Source organism: Astyanax mexicanus, chromosome 19 (assembly GCF_023375975.1).
Source record: "Astyanax mexicanus isolate ESR-SI-001 chromosome 19, AstMex3_surface, whole genome shotgun sequence".
Classification (NCBI taxonomy): Eukaryota; Metazoa; Chordata; class Actinopteri; order Characiformes; family Acestrorhamphidae; genus Astyanax; species Astyanax mexicanus.
The window spans coordinates 25,212,064-25,223,066 of NC_064426.1; the positions used below are offsets into that span (position 1 = coordinate 25,212,064).

At 35.7% G+C, this 11,003-nt stretch overlaps 1 protein-coding gene across 5 annotated transcripts in view; it reads right to left on the reverse strand.

Moving 5' to 3' along the window:
• The window catches only part of svilc (supervillin c), a 52,318-nt gene extending 42,167 nt beyond the window's left edge, over positions 1-10,151 (reverse strand). For 4 of the 5 annotated variants that reach the window (XM_049467882.1, XM_049467880.1, XM_049467881.1 and 1 more), the window contains exon 1: positions 10,059-10,151. The gene's annotated coding sequence lies outside the window, so the exon portion shown is untranslated. Of the gene's footprint in view, positions 1-1,954; positions 2,053-10,058 lie in introns of those variants that run through there. The other variant, XM_022672851.2, reaches the window with a different exon arrangement.
• Positions 10,152-11,003: the final 852 nt, after the last annotated feature.

Here is an 11,003-nt window from a genome sequence, read left to right on the forward strand (position 1 = left end):
ACTGAGGAACTCTGAGTGTTTTGTTAAGCCAGGACACAATCAGCTAGCGGTTTGTCCCAAATAGATTGTTTTAACATGGTAAACATGCAGGCTACAGTCTGCTAGCGCTGTGGTTAGCAGCTAATGCTAATACTGCTGTAGCCTCAGGGCTGAAGAAACTTCACTGAAACTCCTGTATAATGCTGTGCTTAGGTGGAGTGACTTTACTGCTCCTTACATCTTGGCTGGTAGAATTCATACATAAGTCGCACCGGATTATAAGGAGCACTGACGATTTTTGTGAAACAAAGTATTTTAAGTGCGCCTTATAGTGCGAAGAATATGGTACTATAGTGTTACAGCAGTTACAGAACCATGTAACACCAGCAGGGATCATTACTATACACAATCATTGAAGAAGTTTGATGACTTGTTTGACATCTGAAATGTGCTTCTTCAGCTTTGTACTGAAGTTGCAAGGCTAGCAAATAAGTAATGGATATTCATTATGCAGCATAATTTACTATGGGTGTGATTTACTGTGTTAGCTTATTGCTAGCTAATGCAAAATTATAGGCAAAATACTATATTTACAGGGAGTATTTAAAGACTGTGCCGCTGATTTATATATCAAAAGTTAATTGCCATTGAGAGTAGATAAAATTGTTTTTATAATGAAGAAGAAAAAAAATTAAGTTAACCTAAAAATATTAGCAGTGAATCCTGTCTGCCAAAGAAAATGGTCTTTTTATTTAGAAAGATAGCAAAAAAATAAACCGTACACAATAAATTGTCTCCTGTACAAATCACCACAGGAAGAAGCAAGTCATACATTATACAAGCATATAGTCACATAGTCTATAAACACTGTACACTATGAAACATTAGCACATAAACGTAAGTTTGGTATTTATCAATAAGCACTATCTAAACCCGCTCATTCCCAGTAATATTGGCAAATGTTAGCTAGCTCCCATCAGCTAGCAACATGTTACATTAGCACTGTAGCTCTTAAACATAAAATATAAAACAAAGCAAAACCAAACTTTTCTTAGCTAAAAAAAGTAAAGTTACCTTCTTTTTTACCTAAAGTAAAAATAAAATTGTGGAAATTAGATTTCTGGTCAAATTATTAATTTAGCCATCCAGAGCAGTTACTTAGCATTTATAATATTAGCATCAGAACAGCATGCAGCTCTGAAACATACAGCTCTGGACCACTTCAGTTTCTGAATCAGTTTCTCTGACTGTCCCATTTATAGGTAACTAAACATATTGTCATTTAGGCATTTATTTGCAGAAAATGAGCAGAAATGGCTGAAATAACAAAAAAGATGCAGAGCTTTCAGACCTCAAATAATGCAAAGAAAACAAGTTCATATTCATAAGTTTTTAAGAGTTCATAAATCAATATTTGGAGGAAACGCCCTGTTTTTTAATCACAGCTTTCATGCATATTGGCATGTTCTCCTCCACCAGTCTTACACACTGTTTTGGATAACTTTATGCCACTCCTGGTGCACAAATTCAAGCAAATCAAAGAATCTCATCATTTTAAGTGGTCTCTGTATGTAATGCATGTAAGTGCAGGACAGTGCAGTTCTAAAGCACTGAGGTAATATTAAATAGCTGTGTTTGGTTTGCCTTATCTGAGTGATTTAACAAGCTTAGTCAGGTAATTCCTCCCTGCCAAGGTCCTCAGGGCACACTCAGCATGTGTGTGATACAAAGAGAGAGAGAGAAAGTGTGTGTGTGTGTAATATAATGCATACTACTATAATAGTCCCTCATATTGTTCCAAAAAATAACTCCTGTACTGCTTCAGAAAACTGAAAAATAAAATTGATTTAGAACTTAAAAATCTATAATAAATAAAGAAATAAATAGACAAATAAACATATGCTTACAAGCACAAACATGCACACACACACACACACACATACACACACTATATACTGTTTATTGCTCTACTTACTTTACAGCTGTAAAGCAGGAAAGCATAAGGGCGACCTCATGTCCAACATGCAAGCGTCCAACAGTGAACAAACATCCACAGACAGAGTGTTAATGACAGTGAGAGCGGGCGAGAGACAGAGGGGCTTAAAGAGAGAGAGAGAGAGAGAGGGAGAAAGAGAGAGTCACGTGAAGGGTGCTGCGAGTGTAGGGACTGGAGGAGAATGGAGCTGGTTGATGTTTAGGATTGGTTAAACTCGTAAGTCACTAATCCAGTAACTCTATCTGACACAGACATGTGCTGAGCACACACACACACACACACACATTCAACCACTAGCAAGACTGACCAGGATCACACAAACAGATGGGCCTAATCCTGACTGAATGAAACGCCCTACACAGTGTTAGGTGTATATACAGCTCTGGAAAAAAATTAAGAGACCACTTCAGTTTCTGAATCAGTTTCTCTGATTTTGCTATTTATAGTTATATGTTTAAGTAAAATGAACATTGTTGTTTTATTCTAAAAACTACAGACATAAAAATATTGCCATTTAGAGCAATTATTTGCAGAAAATGAGAAATGGCTGAAGTAACAAAAAAGATTCAGAGCTTTCAGACCTCAAATAATGCAAAGAAAACAAGTTCATATTCATAAATCAATTACCCTGGTATTTAATCATCTATCTTCTTCTTGATAATATTCCAGAGTTTTTAATTTGGTAAAATCAAGGGAAAACATCATTATTAGGTGGTCACTTATTTTTTTCCAGAGCTGTATATATATGTGTGTGGCCAGAATGGTTATAGACACTTTACCGTTCACACACACGTCAACAACATCAACTCTGCATTTAGTATCAACATGCATGTCCAATTCCAGGACAAGGATACACTGCTAACATCTAATATTATTGTATATTACAGCAAATAAGGGCCTTATTGATATGAATCTTTAGTATATGCTTTTTAAATTGTCAAAAACGTGATACAGCTGTATTTGTTATCAAAATACCATCATATTCTGTCAGTGCTCAATGTCTTACTGCATGTTACTGTGGAAATAAGAACAGTAGCAGTGTTACAGTGTTACAGCAGTAGCAGAGATAAGGGGCTTTCTTTGTCCTTTGCACAAGAACAAGTGCACAGGAACTCTCAGCTAAAATAACAAACAGCGATATAGTCTAGGAAGACAAAAAGATAAAATACCTAAGCACATAAATTACATAAAACACCAATTAGCTGCCATTTATTCTTTGAAATTAACAAAGATGACTCTGATTATCATATTATAATATTAGAAATTTCTAAAAATATCTAAATACTAGAGGTGTGCCAAAAAATCGATTCACATAAGAATCTTGATTCTCATTTACTACGATTCAGAATCGATTTAAAATGTCCCAAAATCGATTCTGAGGGGCGGGTTTTAGACTGATTTTGGGCTGGGTATTTTTGTTGGACCTGGCAACCCTGGGGATAGCGCTTGTCCCTTCAAACGGAGATCTTCCAGACCCACACAGAGCGTAGGTGTTTGAGAATCGCCGGTAAGATGGCAGAACAAGCACTATATTACCTTAGATTAACGTGTAGTTTCAATGTTTTATTGCAGAATGCTTCATAACAAGCATAAAAAAGATCGCTAGTAGTTAGTTTCAGTAACTGTTAGCTAGCTAATTAGCTAACTTTCCAGTTCCACCTTAAATAACGCTACAGGTGGCAGCGGGCTGCAGCATTTAAGGCGGAACGGAAAAATAACAATAAGCTAATCAGAGCTAATTTCAGCTCCTCATCACAGAGGAATTAAGGAATGGACAATATGAATTAATTTCTCCACCTCCTGCCCCCTTTCTGAAGAAATACAACGGCCTAGAATTAACTAGTTAATCAGCAGCTGCTTCTGAACTTTAGCGCTCCACTGCTATCGTCACATCAGCCCAGCAGAGTCACCTACACACCACCGCTAGTAGCCTGGTAATAAAGCAGTGTTATTTATTATTTATTTATTGTTCATTAACGTCATTGTGATATCCCAGTGATTCCTCTGTCACTGAGGACCCAAATTTCTGCACATTTTATTGTTTTTGTAACACATTACTTGCTCCAGGACCAGTGTATATTATGGAGGGTTTTTTTTCAATAAGATTCATAAGCCAGAAGCAGAAATTTTTATAATTCAAATCGTTTTGAATCAAAAATCGATTTTGAATCGAATCGTGGCCCCCAAAATCGGAATCGAATCGAATCGTGAGATAGTAAACGATTCCCACCCCTACTAAATACACATAGTGAAACAAAAATAACACTATTGCTTCAAAACATAAAGAAATATCTCAGTCAACTATGAACAGTGTACCTCCTGGTGAGAAATCGTTGACTGCTCTCCATGTCTCTCCTGCCATGCTGTATGTGCAGGACATCGTGTGAGGATGTGTTATCTCTTAAGGCAGAGCTTGCTACTGGCAATATTCAGCAGTATAATGCTCACCCACACACAGCAAGTTGCTAGGCTTCAAAACTTTTAAGGACTACCTGATCACCAGATTTATCTCCAATCTAGAAATTATGGGAACAGCTGGGATGCTAGCTTCAGCAACCAAGGAGTGAGCAGGATCTATGTATATGTTGAATCATAACCCCTCTATCATGGGACATATTGTATCACCAGGTTTTGGCCAATACACAACCCTAACCCCAACAATGTCCATCACTCATCAGGGGGTAGACAGTTCTGGGAGGGCAGTGCAGAAAAAAATTCAGAGAAGCTTTGGATTCAGTGTTTTAGAATGTCTAAAGCAATCTTTAAAAAGCTGTGTGTCAAGATTGGATCCGTTGTTTCTACCAGTTGTTTCTTCAGCCACTCGCTACTCATGCCAACTGATAAGAGAATCATATGATTTGGTACTACTGGTTTGGTATCTTTGTTGCATTTTGGCTTTACAATGTTCTAACTTTCCATCTTGTCATAGCTGGTAAAAAAAAACTTTTTTGCAATAATTTAATGGGGGGGTGGGGGGGGGGTGTTTGTTTTTTTATTTAAAAACTGTTTTAGAGTGAAGAAAAGGGTGATCTCCAACAGGTCCAGAGTTAACTATTAGGGGTGTGACGAGACACTAATCTCACGAGACGAGACACAATATTGGGTTTACGAGAACGAGACAAGACGAGATTTAAAAATAAAATGTAAAAAATGAAAAATTAATTAAACTAGAGTTTTATTTGACAAAATCATATAACGCACAATTAACAGACTGGTTTTTCTCACCCATTGATTTTATAGGAAATAGAAATAAAAATAAGATTAAAAAATAAAAAAAACTTTTCTAGGTCTTATATAGAGCAAACAATAAGTGCAAACCACAACCAATCATATTAAGACTAGGATTTATGTTTTTTTTTTCTCCTAAATCTCTTGTAATTTAACTATTCATAACAATAACCAGTTATTAAGACTATGCTTGAAGTGCAAACAGAGACAGAACATTTTTTTAAATACAGTACAGAGCTAAGGGATTAGTATAACTGCATATGGAACAGTCACGTGTAGGATTTACTTACAGTATTTACATATAGTTTGTGTCTTGTTGGTCACTCTGTTAACGTTTATTGTTTCCACTGGAGCCAAAATGCAGCCAGACATACAACTTAAAAGTAGCAGAAGCATCTTCTATGCCAGGAGTATTTAATTAGAATTCAGTATGGTCCAGTTCTCGTTTTTCCGCCCGTTTTCGGGATTCCCATCTCCTCATAAAGGCGTTTTTTTCACGACCGCGACCCTGACAACACGGGTTCGATCCCGCGTGAGGAGCGGTGTGTTTATTTATTTATTTTTTCCTACCGCGTCTGCACAGATCTGATTGACTGAAGAGAGCGTTTGGTGATCTTACCCCACACGTGATTGGTCTGTGATTTACTGCGCCGCAAGCGTGTTAAATCCTCTATAAAAATTTGGAGACACTGGGAAACATACCAAACTGTTATATTTTAATAATAAAATCAAAAAAATTAAATTCAACAACAATACTATTTCATGCCTTTATTTCCAATAACGAAGGCAATGGGCCAGTTTTTCTTTTATAAAATTCATTACTGTTGGTCACATGAAAAGTTTAAGGCATATTTACAAGCTTATTCAATAAAAATAAATAAATTGACCCATAAGAATCCAGAGCCAGTTTTGAATACAAAAAAAAATACAAAATTGATTCAGGTAAAACAAACGTTGTTTACATATTATTGGGATAATGAGGGAACACAAATATTTTACGGTTTGAATACTAATGTAATATAAATGCATATTAAACATTAACAAACAATTTTAGAGAACTTCTGGGTTAATCACACACTGAACTGTTTGAAACTAAGGATATACAATAGTAAACAACTATATATCTCCCGATGCCAGTATAACTTACAGAGGGTCTAGACACAGGGTAGAACTTATCTATCTCTCTCTCTCTATCTATATCTATATATACATAATTATTTATAAATAATATATATATATATATATATATATATATATATATATATATATATATATAATATATAATATATATATAAATAATATATATATATATATATATATATATATATATATATATATATATATATATATATATACATATATAATATAAATATAAAATATATATATATATAATATATTATAAATAATGGGTTCTGGGTTAATCACACACTGAACTGTTTGAAACTTAGGATATACAATAGTAAACAACTATATATATATCCCGATGCCAGTATACATTATACATATTTATAACTTACAGAGGGTCTAGACACAGGGAATAACTTAAAAATAGATCAAAAATAATATTTATATATATATATTCTCTCTTACTCCTGTGCGCTGTACATCATTTATAGTTATTTTTGGTAAGTCCTGGAGAGATCGCGTGTAGAAAGCCATACTGTCTGCTGACCGGCGCTGAAAAGCGGAAATGACTCCGCCTACCAGTCGTAGACCGGAAACAGGCAGCGTCGTCTCATGCAACTAGCGAATTCAACTAAATCCTTCTCAGTAGGTTTGGGTCCGCATTGGACTACCCGCGGTATCGCTACTGGGTTGCCAGATCCCTCTTAAAAAGTCCACACTAAACTATTAACTATTATAAAAAAATTAATTCTTCCCGCTAGACAGGTTTAAGCTTGACGAGAAATATCGTCACGTTTAATCTCGCGAGATATCGTGCCACGAGATCTCGTCACACCCCTATTAACTATCCAACTATCTAAGATTTTAACTATCCAAGTCTGACAACACACCAATTCTCCATTTTTTGTACTTTTACAATCAGCAATCAAAAGCGTAATTCATTCTATGACGCACTATAAAACTGGAATTTATTAATTCATACAACTATTTTGCAAATAACCTCTCATTGTGGTTAACAAACAAATTGCATAATGATATTAGTTATATCTAATTTCATACATTTTTTGTTGGGGTTTAACTGTGATGAGGACCAGAATGTGCAACACACATACTATTAGCAGAGGTGTATGCAAATGAATGTCAACCTCTATGTAAAACTGTATGAGGGGAGTAAACATTTCCTGCATCCCACCAGTGCTCAACTGATCTCCACCAGGATCACACCAGTACATCATGAGCTGAATCAGCTGCAAAATGCAAAGCTATGCCGTGCAAATGGGCTAAAGCCAAGGTGAGAAATGGTCAAGGCCAAAGGTCACAGTTCCCTACCATAATCAACATTTTTGTCACCTGAATTGCAATCGTGGTGGAACAACTTACTGTATGTGCTATATGAACTTCAAAAAAGTCAACAGCATCAATGCAAAATATAAAGGGAGGAGGAAGAAGACAAGATTGTTTGTTACAGCTTTCTCTTCATGCTCATTCAGCCATGTAACAACGATAAACCAATTTAATACATCCCCCAGCTCTGAAAAAGAAAATGGAATTACAGCAGGGTGCTGGGCCCAAAACTGGTAACATGAATAATTGTGTTAAAAAATTAACACATTAAACTTTCCAGATTAACTGATAGCACTAGTAAAACTAAACTATACTAAGTTCTTTTTATATACACTACACAGATCATTTTGGCTCTACTACAAAATACAATACTGCTAAATTGTTACATGGTTTGATACTTGTTGTATCCTTTTGTACACCTTTTACGGACTTCATAGAATCATAGGACCATGCCAAGATGCTGAAAACCATGTTAATAAAAAATTGTAGTACTTACTCTCATTAAAACTACTACCATCCTAAGATATACTTCATGTCCCATGGAAGCTAAATTATTCATTGATGCATTGATGTAAGTTCTGCAAGTCACTTTTTGTTTGTTCGCATGGACAATCCTAACCAGACGCTGCCAGTCTCGATCATTACAACCCACTGCACTGTCCAATATCAGCACTTTCTTGAACTTGAACCATTCACATCGGCTTGCCATGAGCACACTGACCAGTGTTCAACTTCCCTATCAAGATAACACCTGATAACTTATACAGGAGACAACACGCTCAGTTTACATACTCCTATCATATGGCTTTTAACACAGTGTATAGTCCCATAAGCTGGCAGTTTTGTCATGACCTTCACAGTCTTCCTTCACACCATTTTCCTTACCTATTGTTGCAAACAAGTCAAGAATAGAAATTAAAAAAGAAATGAAAACATCTTGCTTATAGGTAAAGCTGTCACCTTTACACTGATTAGACTGTATACACATAATTTAGCACATAAATTATTCTCTTATAAGTTTTGACTTATGTGGTCAGCTTCGTAGCACCGAAAAAAAACAGAGTTGGCAAAGCACTGACCTCAGCACTGGCTCAGAGCTCTATCCCTAGCAGCCCAACACCTATTATCCAGCTAATGAAGGCCTTAAAGATAATTCTATATCTAAGTGTGTCAGATTAAGCCTGGAACAGAGCTCAGCTGGAGAGATCTGTCCACAAAGAAGACCTGGGCCAGCTGGCAACTCACAGTGAGCCTGCTATCCTCAAAAACATCCAACCAAGGTTACCACCTTCCATGATCTGGTATGAAACTAAACCTAGTTGACTTGCTTATGTGTTTAAGTAATATTGATCTGATAAAAATAATATACATAGTAATACAGTAGCCCAGCTGGATCAACAATGAATCAACGTTGACTTTATTGTTGAATCAACATTGTATTTGGTGTTGATTTTGAATCAGCGTCGTACATTCAACCTTTAATAACCCATAGTTCACATTTAGATACATCTCTGAAAAGTAGGAACTGTACAACTACAAACAAAAGGTTTAATTACCACAAGTAGTTAAAACTAGAAAATCCTATGGTTAAAGGAGTGTTAACAATAAACTTACATCACTGTAGTACAGCTGAGTATAAAGAATGTTACCCACCACTACCAATCTGATCCAACATTTGATCTCACAAACACAATACTAAAACAAATAGAACATGAACATACCCCCAGGTATGGTGAAGAATTGGTGCCAAATTAAAAAGCAATTGCCACAAATGGAGTTGAAACCACTTTTTCCATCTCTCCATCCAACTTTAATTGAATTCTTTTTAAATTGTAGGGTGATGAGATGTAAAACGCTAATTCAAAAGGCAGAAGGATGAGGACATTATTTTGTTTCAAAATTTAATTTAAATGCTGTTTCAGACATTACTTTAACCATATTTCAACCACTTTTAAATACTGAATGTGTTGTGTGCCAGCTGGGAAATATCATGCATGTGCATTATCTTAAACTTATCTTAAAAAAAAAAAAAAAAAAAAAAACAAGATACAAATCCACTATAATTTATTATACTAATATTGGGTGTGTAAATCCATGCTTAGGTGGTCTATCTTAAGTGTGCACACTTGATTAGTGATCTGTGCATTTCCAGTGCACAACAGTGGTAGCTACAGTAGTTCTGACTCTGAGTACAGCCAAATACTCAGCATTAGAGCTGGTTTTGGACAAAAACAATTCTACCCTACTTAAAAGTACATTAAACAACACAAACAATATATTAACAACGTGTCCAGTTGCAAGTTGTCCATGAACAATTCACAACAAATGCAGAAACTAAAATAAATGACAGACAGGCTGTAAACACACTAATGAATGGGGGACCTACCAGCTCTTCACCCGGGTCAGCTGTGCTAGCAAGCACTAGAGCTGCACATGCGCACTGGTCATCGGGCAGAGGGCGTGAAAAGCCCTTTTAGGGCGAGTTTGTGTGTATGTATGTGTGCATGTGTGTTGGGGGCTGAGAGAAAGAGAGGAGAGGGGGGATAAAAATACCTCTCCATGGCAGTGGGCAGGCTTGTAGCTAGCATTCCTTTAGTAGAGGCTAATCCAAACAGGCTAACGGGGCAACAGTAGTAGTTACCCCCAAAGACTATAATAGAGGACCAACAGTGGCAACAAGCTGAACTCTCCGGTAGCTAGAAAAACTCTCTATATCCCCAACATTCTCCAGGAGACAGCCTTAACGAGGAAATATGAGTCATAAAGGGGTCCATAACTCTCATAAACTCATATCACTGGATTACTACAGGCAGGCTACAGTTGTCAGAGGAGCAGATGGTGATCAACAGATGCAGTATAATAACCCCATTCACGCTAACAAGCGGCCACTGGGGGCGCACTATAGCCGAGACTAAAAACAGCAACAGTGTACAGTTGATCAGCATTAAATCGTTTTTTTTATTTTACCAAATTCTAAAACAATTATTTTTGTTTTAATGTTTGTAGATTCAAAAAAATGTATTTAGACATAAAGCCAAGTATAGCCAATATTTTATGAATTTTTGAGTTTTTGAGATCTCTGAAACTATTATTATTATTATTATTATTATTATTATTATTATTATTATTATTATTATTATTATTATTATTGCTATACTTCTTATTCCATTTCCATTTGTCAAACTAACTATGTATCAAATAGCTTGCTATATCTATCATATTGTAAATGCATTCATTGTATTATTATTGTTGTCATCATTTTTTAATTTCTTGCAGACCTTATTGTATTGTATTGTATATATATGTTATGACAATAAAAGCCTCTTGACTT